This window comes from Hydra viridissima, unplaced genomic scaffold (assembly GCF_058129835.1).
Source record: "Hydra viridissima isolate aposymbiotic clone 2 unplaced genomic scaffold, HvirCarnegie_v1 scaffold_1, whole genome shotgun sequence".
NCBI classification, from domain to species: domain Eukaryota; kingdom Metazoa; phylum Cnidaria; class Hydrozoa; order Anthoathecata; family Hydridae; genus Hydra; species Hydra viridissima.
In genome coordinates this window covers 17,696,822-17,719,167 of record NW_028324300.1, presented here as the reverse complement: position 1 = coordinate 17,719,167, position 22,346 = coordinate 17,696,822, and the positions used below count along the sequence as shown (strand labels likewise).

Genomic DNA, 22,346 nt, shown 5'->3' with positions numbered 1-22,346 from the left:
TTTTCATTTTGAGATAAATCATTATTAAACTTTTAAACCTTTATAAGTTTCGAAGTTTTAGGAAAATTTAGAAAAACTTTAAACATGCATCAAATCATTTATTTGATTTAAATTCAAATACAAAATATGCTATTATGGTTAGTAAAGCTAGAAAGTGTAAAAAGTCGAAACTTTTAAAATGTGACCCTGCCGTTTCTTCCCGTGGAGTCTTCAATTGGATATCCTGCTATTGACTATCATAGTAACTTTTTCACGACAAAGAACAGGACAAGTTTATAAACACTCTATTTCATTCAGATAAATTTTTGTCAATATAAATGAACTTTTATCAAATCCTGACATTACACTATCTGATTTTATAACCCTTTACCCTATTTTTGTGCTCCATGCTGTTATCTGCGTAGCCCTTACATAAATGTAGTCAACTAACATTCATGTGAGATGCTACATTTCAGCAAATACATAAGCCTTTGTTGGTGTTATTAGTGACAGACTAGTAAAATATCGGTCTGATGGAGAAAAATTTAGAATAAGGTACTAGAGCTAAGCACCATTATGCAAAGTATCAATATGATTTTTTTCGCTGAAAAACCTGAATAATTAAGCGTAATGTGAGGACGGCGATTTTATAGTTTGTCTGTGTAATGATGAGATGGTAAGGGATTATTGATAGGGAGGTGTGGGTTCTAGGTTTATGTTAAAGGTTATATAGAGGTTGGGATCGAGGTTGATGGCGTGTACTTGTTAAGAAAGTGAAGGTTTGGGTATAGTTTGGTAAGGAATAGGTAAGGTTTAATCGTTTCTTATAATCTCTCTCTTACTTTTTTTTAAAACTCCGTCTTCCCTCTCTCGTAAAACTCATTTTTTTTAAGCATTTGGTTGTTTTCCGTGACGATGCCTTGCAATCATTTTTTTACATAGCAGGTTGATGAGTCTTTGTGTTTAGGTCTTTTCCCAGGTGTTTTTAACTTCACTTTTTTCCAATTTATCATTTTCTTACGTGATAGGTTGATGAATCATTATGTATAAGTCTTCCCTCCTGTCGTTGATTTTAACCTTCTTTTCGCTTTATCGTTTATCGCTATTTCTCTTTATCGTTTATCGCTATTTCTCTTTATCGTTTATCGCTATTTCGCTTTATCGTTTATCGCTATTTCGCTTTATCGTTTATCGCTATTTCGCCTTATCGTTTATCGCTATTTCGCTTTATCGTTTATCGCTATTTCGCTTAATCGTTTATCGCTATTTCGCCTTATCGTTTATCGCTATTTCGCTTTATCGTTTATCGCTATTTCGCTTTATCGTTTATCGCTATTTCGCTTTATCGAGTCTTAGCGTTTACGTCTTGTTTTTCTTCTTTCCGCTTTAAGTTTTTTTATATGGCAGGCTGAATATGTCTCTGTGTGTACGTTTTTTCTCAACTGTTGTTTTAAACTTAATTCTTTTCGCTTTATCATTTATGTATAAGAAGAGCTGACAAGTCATCTTGTATACGTTTTTTCCGATCTTTGTTTTTAATTATCATTTCTACCAAAAATATTAACAAACTTAGATATATTGCTTTTCACTGATTGATATTATGATAAAAACTTTTATTTACAAGAAAATGGTGTGGCAAGAAAAGTTTAAGACGATATTTAAGATCAAATGTTGGTCACATTAAAAAAAATAATATACTTGCTTAAAGTTAAAACTTTTTACAACTTTAAAGAAAATAAATCTGATGATCAAGAAAATCCATTAAATCAAAATCTTATCAATGGTTCAGTGAAGCAAGAAATCCAAGATTATGCTCATTAAAATCTGTGGAAACTTGTGCAGAAATTAATTTTACTAATTTACACAAAGCTTCTCACTTAAAAGGTAAAGAATTTAGTAACATATTTTGGGATGGTCGTGTAGGGAATAAAAAATATGCAACTGACATAAACAATACTTAGAAATTTCATTTGATCTCTGAAAGGAAATTTTATCGAACATAAAAGCACTGGTAAATTACAATGGAGTCTTTTTAAGAATGGTTTTACAACTTCTGGAACAAGTAAAAGTTATACTTTCTTAATTAAAAAATTCAACCGTAAAAGGGGTACGAAGTGTTGAAAAGAATTTAGGCCTGACTGGTTGTTCAAAACATAGAAAGGCTGAGTTGTTTAAATTAATAGATGGTTGTTGTACAAATCTATTCGCTTCAATGTACTTACATTACGCGGAAGCAATTTCGTTAGGTGAAAATTGACGTAGTTTTCCTTGAAAACCTGTAAATTTTGTTTTTAGCGGTTTTTTATGAACATATTTGAGGTATTTTTAGTATAAATTTAATGCGAAACTTTTGTAGATGAGTATTTTTTTAAGTAAAGGTTTACACATGCAACGCTGTGTTCTTTTTGAGAAAGCTATAAGCTTACCGAGCGTGATAAAGTCATCAAGAAAAATTCGGACGTCTTTAAAAAATAAGATGTTACGTCAGATGCCGCAACTTGGTTGTAGCGAACCAAGCATGTCAGTTGTTTGTCAAGCGGAAAGATGAACGATGGGAAACAAGTAGATGTATTATTGGCGGATTTGAAACGCTTGACGTGTCAGACAAGGTTGCCAGATAAAGCAATACGACTGGCGTTTGTGGTTGGAATGTGCGAAGCAAATTCTTTATGGTATAGGACCACGAAAGAGACAATTGACGTGATCTTGTTGAAAGTAAGAGTTGCTTTGAATCGAACGAGTGCGAATGAGCTGAATATCACCGCATTCACCACCTGCCGGAACGTCACAAGAACCAAGTCACCTGAGTTCGTACATTTTGTTTGTAGCAAATGTTATTGTCTGGATAAGTAGTTAGATGATGTTGATAAAAAGGTAAAAAAATGTGAAATATATTGATATTTAAAAATAACCTAAAAATGCTGGAAAAACAGATTAAAAAAGAATATGAAAAACGAAATCAAACTAAACCAGTGTTTTTGAAACCAGAATATTTCCGACCAAAAGAGAAAAATCTACTTTGAAAAAAATCCATATATATATATATATATATATAAATATGTATTTGATTAAGAAATATGTGCAGGCGAGCTTAGAAAAAGTAAAAAAAATGTGTGAAACTATTGCTTATCTCAGAAGAAGCGGGTTCGGAGATTTCCCCGAAAAGTAACTATTGTCTAATTATTGAAATGTGTAAGTTATTTTCATCACAAATATCAAATAAATCTATTTCATACAAGGAATTCATTAGCAAAAAGCGCGGAAAACTTTTGGAATGAAAACTTCTAGACAATATCATTTCTTTACAATCAGCTAGATAATTTACTCTTTGCTGAGAATTTTAGAGGTATGGTTCAGATCCTGCATAGTATTACACTACTCTTAAAATGTCATGGGATAGTGCTCTTAAAGCTACTAATGCTCAATTAGAAACGCTTTATGATCCTGATGTAATACTCATGTTTGAACAAGGTAATCAAGATGGAATGTCATTAGCGTCTAAAAGATATGCAGAAGCTAATAATAAGTAAATATGAGATAAATAAAACAAAAATGAATCACCAAGGTTTAAAATCTAGATGCTGAATGATCACGATATGTATATTGCTTAAAATCTAGATGCTAATGAATGATCATGACAGGTATATTGCTTATCATGAGACATTAAAACAGTGTAAGTTTACGTTTTGCTATCGAAAAAATTCATAGTATTATAATATTTAAGGAAAATCAATGGCTAAAGAAAATTACTGGTTTGAAAGTCAAGTTTAGGACAAAGGCCGACAACAATTTTAAAAAGGATGTCTTCAAGCTCATCATTAAAGCTGTTTTTTTAAAAAACCATGGGTTGGTAAAGGTGAAAAATTTTACTATAAAGGTCTACAAAATCTAGTGGAACTTCACTTTGCAGAAAATGAGTAAAAGTTGAGTATTGTAGAAAGATGGACTCGCATAATGAAAGTAAAAATGAGGAAATACTTTATTGCCAATTCAACTCATGTATACATAATCGTTTTGGGTGATCTAGTTAACAACTACAGTATTATTTATTCTAAAGGCGACAACTGTTGAAACTGGCATTATGAAAAATGAAAGTATAGTGTGGAAAAGTCAATTCGCAGAAAAATTTGAAATATCAAAAGGAAAGTCAAAACCAAAAGTTTCACTTGATGACATAAGCAAGAAAAAGGTCCATTTTCAAAAACGGATGCACCAATAAAAGAACGGAAAAAGTATTCACATTTTCTGCGGTCTAAAATACAAAACCAGTCACATTTAAGAATTAAAATTACAATGAAGAAGAATTAACTGGAGCATTTGATAAAACAGATTTACTAAAAAACAGAACAAGATATTTTTAGAATAGGACTGATCTGGAAGAATTTTAAAACATAGTCTTTAGTTAATTGGATTTTCTTCCCAGATTCAATCAGGACATGGATAAGTAATTAAGATGAACTTTATATTCCACGCTAATCTAATTTGCTATACTTTACTTATAAATTTTCAAAAAGTTCTTAGTTGTTCAATTTTATTTTGACAGAAAAATTTTTATTTTTTCAATTTACTCTAAGTGTCGATGGCAAATTTTTTATATGATTTTTTCATTTTATATAGTTATTTTAGTTTTTAAAATAGTTGAATTTTTACCAAAAGCTAATAATTGCTAATTGGTTTGAAGTGAGCTTTTGAAGTTTCTGACACACTTTTAACATATGGTTAAAAATAGCCATAAGTTCATAGCCTGGCAATTTTGTTTTAAAAATGATTCTTTTAATGAATTTTTTATATTTTTCACCGCAATCTATAACCAGAGCTAAATGGTAGTCTATATGGTTGATAAAAATGGAGCATCGAATTGGCTCTTCAAAAGTTTAAATTGCAAGAATGACCATGGATTTATTGTAATAAACACGATTATAATGAGCTGTCAAGCCACCATAAAAAGCTTTACTATAACATGTGTTATAGTAAAGTTTCTCAAAATATGCTTAACAATATTGTAAAAATACTAAGATCAATAATTCTAATAAAATAAGTTTCTACTTATCAAAAAGAGTGGACAAAGGAATACTAAATGTTCATAAAAACCATTAAATATAAACATAAAATTCATCACCTTTCCCATTTAATCCACTTTCCAAGAAAACAAAATACAAATATTAAATAAATATCTATAATAAATGTTTCATCACCGCTTCCATTAAAACCACTTTACAAAGAAAACCTAAAGTTATTTTAATAATTATCCAATCCCATTAATAACCTGCTCCTTAAAAGACAAGTTTCAAAAAAGAAAAAGTCATCTTTCAACTCTATAAGCTCTCAACAACTTAACCACTTATGAATTTGATAAAAAAGCAAACTCTTTATGGAACATTTGGAACATTTCTGCGAAGCAGAGTCGTAAAGTCCATAGTTCCCTGCTTACATTACTTTTTACATTTTTTCTAAACCAAAAGAGTTTTCCAACGTATACATTCACTGTTTTCAATAAAAGCAGCCTGCATTCTAGATTTAAACATTTAATGCGCGGCAAATCCCCCTCCAATAAGTTCTTTAGAAATCCTTTCTACATTAAACACACATTCTCATGACATAATTCTTTTGAAAACTGACACCAAGCCAGTTTTAAGACAAAAATGCAATACAACACATCCAAAAAGCAATGTTACAAGCTTTTTGAATTAGTATCTAATTGCTAAGTATGAAACAAGCAAAAGAAGAAAAAGTTTCAAATATTAACTTTTGAATATAATCTACATCAGAGAGCATTTCCCAGCATGCAGGGTTTGTTGTTTTTTAAATAAACATCTTTCAATCAACTCATTTATTAAAAGAGTATCCGCATGTTTTTCTCCTAATACATATTTTCGCATTATTTCTACATCTCTAAACAGCTCTTCAGCATTATCATATTGCTGTTTTTTATATAAGCATCTTGCAATCCAGTATTTCGCAGTAATTGTATCAATATGTTTTTCTCCTAAACCTTCTTTTCGCATTATTTCCACAACTCTAAACAGCTTTTCAGCATTATCATATTGCTGTTTTTCATATAAGCACATTGCAATCCAGTTTTTAGAAGTTATTGTATGTCGATGTTTTTCTCCTAAAGTTTCCCTTTGTATATTTTCTGCATGTCTAAACAGTTTTTTGGCTTTACTGAATTGTGATTTCGCATACCATTTTTTTGCGCTCTTTAGAGTTTTATCTATTGTTATTATAGAAGTTTTCTTTTTCTCTTTGTATGATACTATTAATCTCTGGGAATCTGAAATGGAATTTTTCTCTTTTGATAAGTGATCTTTGTAGTTTTTTATGCAATTTAAATGGATTCCAGCTTCAACTACTTTTTCTGTGAAATAATTATGTTTTGAATTATGAGCAGCCATGTTTTCACCTTCTGATTCTTTAATCCATTCTATTTGTTTATTTATTGCTATTTTCAAATCCTCGTCAATTGAAACCTGTGCCTCAAAGAAAAATTCTATGAAGAGCTCGTGATCATTGTGTCCTGTTGAAATCGGAATATAAATTTTTTTCTTTTTTTCAACTTTTGTCAAATGTTAGTTAACTTGAATCTTTATAACCGATTAAATCCATTTGATAAGCTACTAATTCTTTAATAACAATTATAAGATAGTATCTTTCAACATTAATATAGAATAAAATTTTAAAAATAACAGTGCGAAAGCAACTTTAGTCAAAATTCGGTAATTTCTTTTTTAAAATAGAAATTTTTTTGTTTTCCTCGTGACCACTTGCATGATTTGGGATTGTGAGACATTGCTTAGTCTCCTGTAAATGCAACAGTATTCAAATAGTTTTATCAGTCTTGAAATTTAAACTATTTCTTAGTTGTACAAATGGAAAGAATTAAAAAAAAACGGGCAAAGATTTGTAGACTTATAAGCCAATATGTAATTGATGTTATTGACAATATATGCAATTGAAAGGAATTGAAACTTTACCTGTATGGAAAAATATGGACGGTCACAAAAGTGATGGTGGACCTTTTATTTGGAGATTGGTCTAAAATCCTATATTTATTAGGATTAAAAAAGTTTTGATATAAAAGCAAACTATTTTCATATCTACTCTCCCTTTAGTTCATTTAATAACTTTTCATGTGCCAGTATTTTTTTATATTTACAGTATTATTTATATTTTATTATATTTAAAGTATTCTTTATTCTTTACAGCTTTTTGAGTGCAGGAAGCATTCTTGTCAAGGCAAAACACACCGGAATGTTGTCCATCCACCTATATCAGTGGAGCCGATAATACTCTCATTCTGGATATTTTCGCCTTCACCAGAATTGCATCTTTTGCTTGTTTTTGAGAAGATGAAAAGTGTATGGTGAGGGCCCAATCCCAAAAAATGGCAAACTTCTCTTAACATGAAACTGAGCCCCTATCATGGAGGCATGTTTGAAGGAAACGATTGTTACAAACTTCTTCGGAAGGTGGATAGGTTTCAAGTGTTGGTAGAAGCTGAGTCGGCTTTCCAAGTTTTTGGATTCATCGAAGCGCTCATGATGTTTGATGCTCTAGTGAAAAGCTGCTTTGGATCAGACCTTGAGGATGACTTTTTGGACAAAATCAAACAATTTCAAGGCTCATGTCCAGCCATACCGAATGCTAGTGATACACCTAAGATCCCTATGGTATTTCACCACATCAAAGACTTTGTGAACCACCACATGTCACCACTTGGAATTTACAGCGAACAGGTAGTTGAAGCAGCTTATCAAGACTTTTCTTTTCATTGTCAACAATACAAACGACTCCCATCTCATCCAGAATACACTCTTAGACTTAAAAACTGCCTTGTGGACTACAACAGCAAGCACCTTTAAAAGTCTTACTCTGCCAAAAACGCCACATTTTATAATTCTAAAATTGTGCAGCTTATTTTAGAACTGTTTAATTAAATTAGAAATTAGGTGTTTTTTGAATCAAGAAAAAAAGCTAAATTGTGATTGAGAGTGAATTGTTAAGTTATTATTTTAAGAAGAAAATAAAATTTCTCAGTTAAAAGCTTTTATTTCTAATATTTAAGTTTTCTTCACCTCTTCATTTCAACTATTTCAGGTGACTTACCTTATTAAAATTCTAATTCTAAAATTTAATGCAAAGAAAATGTACACGAAAAAAGTCCTTTTTTATGAAAATCGAAAAACTGACCTATAAGTTGCAATTTTTCAATAGGCTCTATAATTTTTTATATTGATTGGTGCTCAGGTTAGCAAAAAATGCAAAATGGACCCCTCAGTTGGTCATTTTGATTGAAAACTGATTTGCCAATTTTTTAAGGAAATTTTGGGGCTCGAAATGATTTTGTGGCCACAGTTTTTTAGCAAGTGGTCTAATTCCAAAACTCTTATAACAAAAGTTGTTGTCTATTGCCTATAGAGTATACATGCAAAAATTCAGGGCAATAAGACAAAATTTTTTTACCAAAACTGGAAACTTTTGGTACCAATACTGTCAAAATGTATGATTTTGCAAAACGTTTTGGCCTATAACTTTATAACCAAGCAAGATATCTGCATGAAATATTATACATTGACAGCCATACTATATAGGTACAACACCATAAAATTTCATGAAGTTCCAATGACCCATTTCAATTTTATGGCTTGTTTAGTAAATAATCGAAACAGTAAAAAATTTGGGAAATTTTCAACTTAAATATGATTTTTTTTTCTCGGACGTAATAGATGAATTTCAAAACTCCCATTTCTGGACACTTACATGTGTCCACTATCACCCCATATAGCTGGCTTTTTCGGGTTAGCTAGAAGGGCACTATCCCCAAAAAAATCAACTGTGTTTATTTAATGACAATACGCCCCTAAGACCTTTTTAAGAAGTTTGCCTTTAAGCGTCAGAATCAATGTTTTGATTTAGCTGTAAAGGAAAAAAAATTAAAAGCATAATCAAATCAAAAGTTTCCAAACAGCGTTTCTGTTTATTTAAAATTTGTTTTGAAAAGATGGAGAAACTCTATTTTATGAAAAAATCTTAAGGTATGATTAATTCAATTTTTTATAACAATGCAGCGGTGCATTGTTATAAAAAATTGTATTTGTATTCACTTAACTAAAGGTCATAGTTATGAGCTCCATATAGATAAAATATCTTTATGTGTAAGATGTTTTTGAAAATATTTAGTTTTATGCAACTTTGTTCGGCAAGTAAGGTGTTAAACACCACACTATGCATTGCTTAACGGAAATAGGATTTTATACATTTTTTTTAAGTGATTTTTCATATTTAAACTTTTTACGTTTTTTTTTTTGCATTTTCTTTTTGCAATTCTCTATAAAAAAAAGTTATTTTTAGTTATTTTAAACTTTTGATATTTAAATGGTTTTTTCAAAGTTTTAGAAAAATCGAATTTTTGTTAAAATCCTTTCAAAGTATATGATAAATCTTAAATTTCTATATTATTTGTATTGGAAAATAAAATGATCATATGTTTAATTGAATGCTTAACTAGAAACAGAAAAAAAAAAGTTTTTGCATAGCATTTTTTTGTTGCTTTTTTGAATTCTAAAACATTGATTGATTTGAGCATGTGGTCTCAGAGGTTGGTTTTTTTTTTTTTTTTTTTGAATAAAGTAGAGCTTTTGCAAATTGACTTCAGTGCCATGCAAAAATATTCAGGTGACCTCTGTGACCTCATACTTTAAAATCATTTTTACTACTGCAAGTTTTATTCAAAAACCGACTAAATTCTGTGAAGTAAATGAAAATTCCGTAATTCAATAACTTACGGTAAGTTTTTATTTGATTCAGTTTAATCTTGCGTTGGTTTCTACAAATTATCAAAATGGCTACATTCACTATTCGATATCCTTTAAAACATTAAAACGTGCTAAAAGCAAAAATATTAAATTATTTTAAGCCACTTAACTGGAGCATTACCCATGTCAGATGTCATAAATAAATATTTAACAGTATCCCTAGTATTTTTGGCAAAATAAGTTAAACGTGCACTAACTCGTGCAGCTTTATTGACTTTATTCCTGGCTTCAATGGCACTCTCAGACAAAGAACCTATTCAATACTTAAAATATTTAATAAAAGAAACTCCGCGAACATCCATTCTATACACAGACGGTAAGCGACGTAAAATAATTTAATATTTTTACTTTTAGCGCACTCGCTTGCAGAGGCTAAAAATTCTTAAAATAATAAAAACCAAAGTAGATAAATTTTAAAGTGGTTATTTTTTAAATACCTTTTTGTCTAATTTTTTTTTTCTTTTTTTTTTTTTCTTTATATTTTTAATTATTTTATCATTTAATTAATAAAAATATTGTTAATATTTACTTATTACATTATTAATTATGTAAAGAAATTTAAACTTTTATATTTTATGATTATATAATTTTAGTTTGTTTTAGACAAATATCTTATTACAATTATAGAATATAGGATACTACAATTATTGTTCTTGCTAATATATTTATATAAAATATATTAGCAAGAACAGTAATTGTAGAATCCTATGCTCCATAATTGTAATAAGGTGTTGTAGTATCCTATATTCTATAATTGTACTCGGTCTCCCACAACCAACACGTTGCATAGCCATCTAAACCAAGATTTACAATGTAAACTAAGAATAACTATTTTCTTAATATAAACAATTTATTTAGTGCAGAATTATTTAATAAAATTAATTTTTGTATATATAATTATTTTAGGTATAACATATGATAGAAATGAAAAAATTAAAAAAATTTAAAAGTGACTATCACTTTTACTTATCTTTTGAATGAGGTTTTTTTTAATTTTCTTTTCCTTTTTATACATTCCATGTACCTATACTGCAAGAAGAACAAAATGCAAGAGGTATAAAAACTATACTGCATGAAGATTCAGCTGATAACTGTTCTAAAGGTAAATATTGGAGAAAGCTATGTGTATCTTTAAATTTAGGTATTTAATGATATCGTTTAATTTTATTAATGATGCACTTTAGGTGCTGGTGGTAGCCAATCTGATATTTCTGAGGTCTTTTCACATAATCAACACAGTATGCTTTTTTCATGCTTGCAAAAAAAAAAAAAAACTCATTTTCAAAAAGTTGAAACATAAGAATCCTTAACTTTTATGTTTGAGGAAAAATTGCGTTAACTGGCCTCAAATTGACTCAATTTTGTCATGTTTTTATTTTTCTCGAAATGTGTCTAAAGTCCTACTTCCATTTAGTGATGCATAATGCAATTCTTGAATATTTGCTGTAAATATTAAATGTTGCTCCACATAAGGATTGCTGAGACATGTTTAGAATGAAAGTTTCAATTATATTTCAATTATATCTATTAATTACAGTGAATGCAGTTTTTTTGAATGTATAAATATTAGAATTTAATAATAGATAATTTCTATAATAAATAGTTTATATATTAAACTTTATTATTTATTACAATAATGAAACTTAAAATTTTAACGTTTGTTGTAAAATAATTTTAGGAAGCCAAAGAGTAATGGTTTGTATTAAGAAAAGAAATCAAGGAAGTATCATTAAACCATGCAGCTGTATTTGATAAGCAACTTTTAAAAAACGGTTTTTTTCATAGCCACATATTGTTAAAAACCTTTTTTAGCATCAGAACTTTTATTCTGCAATTGAAGGGAATGGAACTTCTGGAGTATGATTTTTATTTTTTTTTATAATAAAATACCTATGTTATTTATTTTTTTGTTTGACATGAAAATATAAGTTGGAGACTAAAAATGCCTGTAACCCCTAAAAATGATAACCTGAAATATCAGACATAGAGTTTTAATATCAAAAACTATCAGTTTTATACTTTTTAATCAAAAATCGAATAAGTCCGGATAAACCGACTAAAAAATTGGAATGAAACCGGTTTTAAGAAAGACCGGATTTTTTTTATAAATATCAATTTTAACAAACAATATCTCATAATTGATGCTTTGTTAAAAAAATCACTTCAAAATCTTAAACAGTTCTCTAGTTATAAGGCTATTACCTTTTTTTCTATCAGAGCGCGAGGCATAGTTCACCGCTTAAATTTACAAAATCTCTTGATCGTTTTAAGGATTTCTTTTTTTTTTAATTATAACAATAAGCATTCAACAATACGTTTTTTTTAATGTTTCCATTTTCTTACTATTTTCTATATTAAATATTTGTATAATTCAATTTCGGTCACAAATATTTTTTACTCTTTTATAATTGTGCGGAGTACTAAAAACTGTCTCGCGACGTTTAACTATAGTTAGTAACTCAATATCAAATGCTTGATTTTTGCTTAGTATAATAATATTTACTTTAATAGACTTTAGAATGGATACATAAGATTTTTACGCTTACTTCTTTCAAAGAATCATTCAGATTTCAAATAGACTCTGGAAGATAAACAATAAAGTCATTAAAGCAAAGTATTTTTTCACCATCTAAATTGCCAAAGTCTTTAAGGTGTTTATATGATTTTGTTTTTAAACCTAAATGATGCTCTCCTAATATCATCCTCGCTGAATCCATTCTCTAAAAATAATACTCATCTAAAATATATATTTTTGTTTCATACTTTATATATGTTAAAATATACAAAATATCTATAGCGCTTCGAATGATGTGAAGCACTAACGTATTACTAGCCTATCTAAAGTCCATCTTACTAACATTTATTATGCTCTTATTGTTTTGTACTCTTACTAATATTATCTTCTAAACACTATTTTTGTTTCTATATTTCAGTGTCACTGCCATTACATCAGTAAAAGTAGATTTTTCTACACTTAGTAATTCCACTTGCATCCTTTAAAACCTGTTATGGTAAATTTGTTTAAAACAAACCAAAGGGACTTGTAGTTATAGAATATTTCAGTAAAATTACAATAAGAAGGTATAGATGTGGATTTGATCTTCTTCAAGATTTTTGTTTTATAAAGCAATAAAAGTTTTTGATATATGAAACTGGAAATCAATCTTAAAATAAATTTTCAGAGTAGAATAAACGCAATAATGCTTGATTGGTTAGTAATGCAGTAACTAAAGAAAGTATGCAAATAGCATTTTCTGATAATAAACCACAAACGAGAATAAATTTAATCCTTCATATCAGCTAAAAATAGATCTATTATTATGCATTGGCTTACTTTGCAACGTAATACTTAATTTAATAATAACTTTGCAACATTGTAATCATTTCTAAACATTGAATCTTTCTAAAATTTTATTTAAGTTATTACCAATTAGTGGAGTAACATGAAATGTCATTTACATAACAAGATGTAGTTCTGAGCTGGCAACTACCATTAGTGAAATTCATAGGCATGATAAATGTGGATTTCGATGGCGTTATCAATCAATTCTTTATCTCCACATGAGCAAATTAAATAACACTAAATCTCTATACTAATGTTGGAAAACAATTGTCATTTTACAGACGCAAGATCCACTTCATCAGTTTTTGGGTTTAAAAATATCAATTACGAATATGTTTGTTAAGAATTATAAAGTCCTGTTATTTTCCTCGGAGTGAATAGTATTCATATTCACACGGATACCATTTTAGGATCTTATGAAATTGGTAGATTATCAATTCCTTTATGAAAGGGTCATGGTACGTAGCCTTTTCACTAAATTATTTAATCATCTAAAAACTCTTGCATAATTAAGTCTTGTTCTGTAAATAAAAAAGATGCAGCTACTGAGAACTATGCTGATGGTAATGTTGTTAAATTTTTTATGTCTAAAGTAACCATTATTGTTATTTATCATTGTGCTCAACAGCATATAGGCGGTTGGCAGTGTTCCTGATTTAAATGCAATATATCAAGGTAAAGAAATGCTGAAGCCGAAGTAAATTGATTTGCTTTTCAATATAATGGAGTATATTAAATGGCTTATTAGCTTGTTCATTATGATGTAATCAAAAAAGATTAGTGAACTTTGCTTCATTAATTGGAAGTACAAAATTTGCATAAGTTATTTAAACCCAACGGGATTTGAATTCTAAATAGAGAGAAACAATTTTTCTAAGTTTGTTAACGATTCGTTGTTAGTGATGATTTTTTCTAGATATCTCATAAATTGTAATCTAATTATAGTTTAGTCTAAATTGCCGTGGTGAGAAGAATTTTACAGTTTCTTTTTATATATAAATAAAAAAAACTGTTGATAAATTCGATAGTACTAAATCAAAATCAAGTGGAGGTGGCGAGTCACTAGCGTATTTAGAACAAAACTTTATAAAAATATCTGGTAGCAAAATTATTGGTGTTTCGGATATGGGAAGTAATATAATAAAAAGTGAATTAAATAGTAATAGAGCTGCTGCTTCAAAGAATTTTGTTCGCGGTAATATGGATAAGGTTATATATGTTCTAGGTCGAACAATGGGTAATAGTTCATCTGTGAAAACTCTACCTATTTAGTATTCTGATAAGGTATATTAGATCTCATTTAATAGCAACTTTATTGGTTTATTTTTAGTTACAGGTATAATGAAATGTGTTAAATCTCCTTTAGATACTGAACAGCGTGGAATTAGAAATATATTAGGGTCTTCATATCTACAAATGACTTCATTAATATTTAAAAGATTGGTACATTAACTATAATACCAGAAAAAAATGTAAGACATAGTGCTAATTTTGGTTAATAGTTAGATGGTAACTAACAATTGCCAATCTGATTGGTTCATTCAACTTTTCGTTCATCACAAATGCTTGGATATAAAAATTCATAGTACTAACGCAAGCTTTAACATATCATCATTTATTGAAAAGTAATATATCACTCCTTGCTAATTTTACTAAAAAGTCTCTTTCAAAATATCCATTTTTCTTTACAATGGTCGCATTTACTAAATGCACCTTCCTATTTTTTATTACAATGGTTTTTAACTCTAAAGTGAATGCAAAACCTTTTATAACTTTATCCTTACTAAAGCATTCCTTTCTTTGTGCAAACCTTTCATGCCCAAATTTCCTCTCATTTTTTTTGCTGTCATAAAATCTCTGCTATGATTGAAAGTTTACCATAGTTTAATAGTTGGACAAATGGTTGAAATTTCTAATTGATTTCTGTTGCAAAAACAAAACTAATAGTTAAATTGAAGCATAGCTTCATGGTTGGACAAATGGTTAAAACGGGTTTTCAGGTTTATATCTTTAACCATAATTTTAATCATAGCTCAAAGGTTAAAAGTGTGACCGAAAAGGGCTATTCAGGTCTCATAATTTCTGTTCCAAGTTTTTTATAATGGTGGAATGTTTTTAATAGCTTAATATTTGAACATGTAGTTAAAAATTGAAATGCCAGATTTCAATTTTTAACCATGAGTTTGACCCTAATGGTTAAACATTGGTCAAACAGGGTTGAGCCAGCTCTTACATTTCTCTTTTACTGATATTCTATTAAGAAACTTTAGCAAAAGTTAATTTTTTGTTTATATTTCAAGTTTGAAAAATGTAACTCAACCACTCTTGAAAAAAACATTCTTAAACTTCTTTGAAGGTCTGAGAAATAGAACACTTAAGTTTTTCCCATTTTATCATACTGCATCTAATTATTCTGCATATCTAACTAACTATATTTTAAAAGTGTTTTTTTCGTTAAGTTAAATCTTTATCATTTACAAATTCTGTAAATAAAATCCTCAGCCAACATAAATTATAAAAAAAAGAATTCATAAAATCTCACTAAAAAGTGCCATGCATTAAAAAAAAAGCTTTACTTACAAACCATTTGGATTTCTTTCAAGACATCTACTTCACCCATCAGCGTGAGAGATTTTTCAACTGCAGATATAAAGTCGGAAGGATTTCGTAAAACCAACTTTTTTAGCAGCTCGTCCATTTTTAGCTGATCAATCTGTTCATCGAGATCGATATAATCAATGACAGCTTCATCAAAAGCTGCATCACGTGCAAATCTTTTCCACTCCGGAAAGATGCTGTCAACTAAAATGCATTTTATTTTTGGGTCCATGATGAATTTTTCTAAAACAATGACAAATTTGCTGCACTTAGTTTCTAACAAATTGGTTATTTTGGTCGTTTCGATTCTTAAGAAAAGGTCTTTGTTGACATAATTATGGAAAACAATAATAATGATTCCAACGAATGAAAAAAAGTTAATACAATATTGCAATATAGAGTATAAAATGTATAGCTATATGTTGTTTTGGTATACTTTATATACACTCAATGTATAGAAAAAGTATCAATGATGAAATGGTAACATAATCGTTAAAAATAAAAGTATAGAGGGAATGCGGTGAATAGCAAAAGCTATTCTTTAGCATTGAAAATACCCACGATGATCATTTGAATGGCTTTACTTTTAACTTGGTTCTTTATAATAAGTTGTGTCGACTGAGAAAACAATTGAGTGCTGGATATATCTTTTTGAGGAAAAGAAGAAAGTAAACATTATTTCTGTAAAGTAGTTTAAAAATCTGTATTTAAATCTGAATCGATCCTAGAGATCTTTAAACAAAAAATACATACCCTCCGGTTCACTTCTTTTTTACTTTTTGCTACGTATCTTTACAAAAAACATTCAAACATCAGTTAAAAAAAATCGCTTTTTTTGAATAACTCATCACAGATCAATAATATAATTCCTACAGAAATGCCAAACGTTTAATGTTTAAAGTCGTTTCGTCATTAGTTACTAGGCTTTGGAAGAGCGCGTTTTTCCGTTGCACGCGGCCATTGGAGAGAGATCTCTTGTTCGAGTTGAAACTTTTTTCTTCTTGGAATTTAATTATTAGTTTAGATTTGGAATTTTATTATTAGTTTAGATATATTACTTAAAGAATCATATTAAGAGAAATAATCATCGCTAAGATCATCTTATAATTGAAGTAAGTATATAAAATAGTTATATATACATTTTTTTTAGGTAAAGTAGAAAGGATTTAACTTTTAATTAGGTAAAGTAGAAAGGATTTAAAGTAGAAAGGATTTTAATTTTTTAAATCGTTTAAAATTTGTTTGTTTTGGTTTTTCTTTTTGCAGTTTTGTTTTTATTATCTTATTTTTTAGAAGGAAAATAGGGGTATAGATGTTATTTAAAATTATACCAATGCTATTTCCATAAAATGGTTATTACTACATTGAAATTTCTGTGATGCTATTAACTATTTTCGTTCTTTTTTAGAAAATTTAGGAAAACAAATTAAAATTTTGTGCCAACACTGACATGGCATGTCACATGTTATAGTATGTAAAGATTAAATTTTGTTATGAGGGTTACAGTTCTTATGAAAAAAAAAAAAGAAGGTAAAGAGTATTGCTTGTAAATAGGGTTTTTCATTACTGTTTAACAGTAACAGTAAAACAGCTGTTTTTTGGTCAAAAATGAAAAACAGTAAACAGCTGTTTTTTCAGAACTGTTTTTACTGTTTTTAACGACTTTTTCATGTTTAAAAAATATTACGTATTGGTGATAAGTTTGTGTTTTTCCTTGTGTTTTTCAAAGAGAAGAAAGTAAAATCTTGGGTGTTTTTAAAAGTAACACAGTTAACAGTACGTATTAAATCATTTTAATTTGATTTAAGAATACAATAACAATGCTTATATATTTCAGCAATGTCGTCAGTATGGGATTTTGCTAAAAAACGAAAAAATCCAAAAACAAAATCTCTCGAAGGACAATCCTCGCGATGCAACAAAATCATTGTCTGTTCTGGAAATTCTACAACTACATTGAAAGCACATTTTAAGACACATGGAATTGGTTTTAAAAGGTCAGCAGCTGGCACATCCAACGAAGAACCAACAGCAGAGAAAAGAACAAAATCAATTTTTGAATTTTTCAATCGAAAATCCCTCAAAGAAATAGTTACAGATATGGCAACTGATGGTATTTCAATTAGAGCAATAACTAGAAACAATTATATTCGTCAATCTATATCACGAGATGGTTACAAACTTCGAGCTAATGAACGTGATGTCATGAAATTAATTATTGAAGATTTTAACGAGAAGAAAGCAAAAGTTGTTGTAATAATTAAGGAAAAACTTGCTAATGGAGCAAAATTCAGTATGTGCGTAGACGAATAAACAACAGTAAGAGGAAGACGATTCTTTGGAACTAATATACACAGCAGCGATGATAAAGTCACTATTAAAACTGGTCTTGTTCGCATTGTTGGATCTTGTTCTGCTGAAGACATGGTTGTCGCTATGAAACAACATTTAACTGAATTTGGAATTGGCATGAACAAAGATATTGTTGGTTCAACTCAGGATGGAGCAGCAGTGAATAAAAAATTCATTAGACTTGTGGATATAATTGGCCAGTTTTGCCTAAACCATGCTCTACATTTGGGTGTCTGCGATACTTTATATAAGAAAGAGAATGAAATTGAGGAACACTATTTTAATAGCGATGAATCTGATGAAAGTGATTGCTTTGATGATTGCCTTGATTTGCTAAATGATGATGACATTGAACAATCTGAAATTAGTTATCACGATTTGCTTAAAAATTCTCGAAAGCTTGTCAAATTCATAAAAAATTCAACAGTTCGCAACAACATTTTTTTGAGTAAAGTGAAAGCTTTAACAGAATATGAAATTGAACTACATCTTGATGTAAAAACTCGCTGGAATTCAATTCCAACCATTTTGGACTCGATTATTAAGACTGAAATTGCAATTCGAGAGACTTTATTTGAGTTCAATGCGACACACATTTTGGATTCAATTGATTTTATTGCTCTTCGTAATCTTTATGATGCTATGGAACCGATAAAACTTGCAGTTCAACGTTTAAGTCAGGAAGATGCAACATTAGCAAGTGCTGAAATAATTTTGGAGTTTATGTTTAAAAAATTGTCAATGATCCACAGCAAAATCTGTGAAGAATTGTACAATAACTTGAAAATCCGTACTGATGAAAGATTGAACAAGGATGTTATGAATCTTTTAAAGAGTTTAAAAGATCCTTCAAACACTCCAACAAAAGCAACATTGATATTTGCCGGTCGTCTTGCTTCTCGATTGTTTGGATTTGATGAAGAAACTGAAATAGGTGAGTCGATACAATCCGAATCTGAAAATGTTAGTCTATCACTAAACGGCGAATTAAACTTGCTTCTTCGTAAAGAACATACAACAACAACAACTGGATCAGATTTCAAATGGTTAAAATCGGAATTCACTCTTTATAAGAACACTGGACAACGTACAGAAAACCTTCAAAAATTATTCAATGCACATTTAAGTATTAAACCAACATCAACTGATGTTGAGCGTGTTTTTTCAATTTGCACAAATTTTTTCACAAAAATTAGATTGCGTTTGTCCGACGAGCCACTTAAAGCTCTTGTCTTTTTAAAATTTTATTATAAAAAATGAAGAATAAATTGTAGTTTGTATTCGAATAGCTGAATAAATAGTTAAAGTTTTTGATCCTTTAATAAAATTCAAAAATTGCGTTTTTTAATAGCTTTATTTATTTAGTCTGCTTCAAGTAAAGCTTCTAAATTTATTTTTGTAAACAACATTGACAAATATAAGGACATTGACGTTTTTTGCTCCTTAACTTGAGTCATTATTTTAATTTCTTATAAAATTTTAAAAAACAGTAAAAACAGCTGTTAACAGCTGTTTTTTTTGAAATTGAAAAACAGTAACAGCTGTTTTTTCAAAACCACTGTTTTTGAAAAGCCCTAATTGTAAATATATATTTTGAATCTTTTTAAATTTTCTCGCGTCATTTTTAAAATATTTGTTTGCACACGTTTATTGTTTGCATATATGCTTTTTTGATATGTATGTGCAGGTGGTAATAAGTGCTTTATAATTCAAAGTGCTGTGACTTGGTAAACGTGTAGAGCAAGGTTTGTCAACTTTGCCAGCCAAGTGATGTTCTTTTAACAGAGGGTTACACGATAGTGTTTTAAGTCAAACAGTTACTGCTTTAGGTCTAGCTGTTATCAAGCCTTTAAATTAAAGATTATTCTAAAAATACATAACAATGTATTTTAATAACATTTTGCATAATGTTGTTACTTATGTTTTGCTTTATATGAATGTTATCTTACTTAAGTTATTATATACATTTATTTTATTAACTTATGGTGTGTGCTACTGTTGTGTTGTTGCTGTGATGTTTTTTTGTTTTCTTTTGAGTTAGTAGACATTTGGTTTAATTTCATGTTGGTGTCTATTATTAAGAGTGGCAAATAGGTATTTTTATTAAAAATCACTGCTTTTAATCATTCACTAAAAGCCAATACAAAAATTGATTTTTTGTCTTTAGCGCTGTTTACTAAATGATTTTGCTATAAATATTTTGCAATCATGATGTTCCAGCATAAATTGCTATAACCGCTATAAGTCGCTATAATCTCTCTTCAAATAATGAAGTTGCAGTTGTATTTGTTGGTGAAGATGGTGCACCACCTGCTTCCAAGATGGTGCACCACCTGCTTCCAGAAGTCATCCTCTTAAAACTATATCAAGTATGTCTTCCAACTTATATCCTTTTGTTTATCCTCTATTTTTTCCGAGGGCTGATGCTGGTTGGCACAATCAATTGGTTCACAACCCTGAACGTATTACATTGATTAGAAATCATGTTGCATTATCTAAGTATTACAATTATAAATTTTCAGTTAGACAATTTTTTTCTTCACTCTTTTATGGCAAAAAACTGTTTCAGCAATATGCTATTGATGCGTATGTTAAAATTGATTGCCAGCGCCTTGCTTTCATCAGAAATAACCAAAACAAACTGAGAAGCGAGCAAGATAATGTCTCACATGAACATGTAAACAGTTAAATGCAATTGATAGGTTGTTAAAAGATATTTGCAACTACAAATTTCAGTTCGGAGGGAAAATCGTTCTTTTTGGTGGTGACTTTAGGGAAATTCTGCCTCTTGTGAAAAGAGGACAACCAGCTGCAGTAGTAGAATTGTGTATAAAATATTCTTTGTATTGGCAATGGGTACAGAAGTTTGCATTAACTGAAAATATGAGAGTACAAGATGGGGAAGGTGAATTTTCCCAATGGCTACTAAAACTAAGGAATGGAACAATACGTTTCAAAGAGGAGGATCCTTTTAAAGGATGCTTTGAAATACCAAATCAGTGAGTTATTAAAAAAAATCAATCGATTGTTGAAAAGATTTTTGGAAATGCTGATGCGTTTGATTGATAAGGAATCAATATTAGTTGATGTTAAAAATCACGAGTTTAGAATGATTATTCTAAACGCGTGATTTTTAACACCAACTGATGTTGATTCATTATCAACCAATGAAGAGGTGCTTGAATGTCTGCCGATTGAGATCATAATTTATTAAAGTGCTGATCAAATTGATACTGATGACCTTAATGAAAAAAATGACTTTCCTGTTGAGTTTTGAACAGCTTAACTCCTTCAGGTATGCCACAAAATTGAAAATTGGTTGTGTAATTATGCTACTTAGAAATTTAGATCTCAAAGCTGGGTTGTGCAATGGTACTCAAATGAAAGTTTGTGCTCTTCAAAATAATTATATTGATGCGGTTTTGACAGGTGTTTCTGGTGTTAAACAGGTTTTTGTTCCTAGAATTCAGTTGGCTCCATAAGGTTCTAAATTACCTTTTGTTCTGAAACGTCGTGAGTTTCCAGTCAGATTGGCTTATTCAACGACAATTAATAAAAGTCAAGGTCAAACATTTGATAGAGTTGGAGTATATCATAGTTGGGGTATAAAACCGTGTTTCTCCCATGGTCAACTATATGTTGCATGTTCAAGAACTACAACATTTAATAGTTTGTTTCTCAAAATTTATAATTATCTCTTTCAAGGTATGGTAGGTTAAAAGTGTTACACAAATAATGTTATATTTTCTAATCTTCTAAATTTATAGTCTTCAGTTTTTCATTTCAAAAACTAACTGTTTGTAGGTTGTGAGCACATTTTGTATGAATAACTTTGCTTATTTTAATTTTTTTTTTTCATAGTTTTCGATAAATACATCTGTCATTTAATATTGTTATTAAATGTGTTTATATGTGTTATTTAAAACCATATTTGTTTACAGTTGTATATATGTTTAATTTATGTTGTTTCCATGTTTTCAAAGTGATGTGTTGAGCAAGATTGATAACCTTGCCAGCCAAGTGATGTACTTATAGCAGAGGTGTGACTTGGCAGCAATTAGTGCCGGGTGGTGTTACTGCTTTAGAGCTAGGTTGTGTTGTCTAGCCTTTTTTTATTATTCTGGAAACACATAATAATGTCTGTTAATGTTTAGCGTAATGTGTATGAGAGAGTATGCAACCTTGATCTTTAAATCTAGGGTGTTTTAATGTCCTAAATTGGAAGTAAGTGAATAACTAATATTGAATATAAAAACAAA

At 29.4% G+C, this 22,346-nt stretch overlaps 1 protein-coding gene and 1 long non-coding RNA gene across 4 annotated transcripts in view; both read right to left on the bottom strand.

Annotated features, from left to right (window-relative positions):
• Nucleotides 1-16,620, bottom strand: part of LOC149893674 (uncharacterized) — a 49,980-nt gene extending 33,360 nt beyond the window's left edge. For 3 of the 4 annotated variants that reach the window (XR_016453815.1, XR_016453796.1, XR_016453811.1), the window contains exons 1-2: nt 16,489-16,620; nt 15,718-15,978 (exon numbers count right to left, since the gene is read on the bottom strand). This is a non-coding gene — a long non-coding RNA (uncharacterized LOC149893674). Of the gene's footprint in view, nt 1-15,717; nt 16,234-16,488 lie in introns of those variants that run through there. The other variant, XR_016453813.1, reaches the window with a different exon arrangement.
• The window catches only part of LOC149893664 (uncharacterized), a 174,218-nt gene that overhangs the window by 61,372 nt on the left and 90,500 nt on the right, over nt 1-22,346 (bottom strand).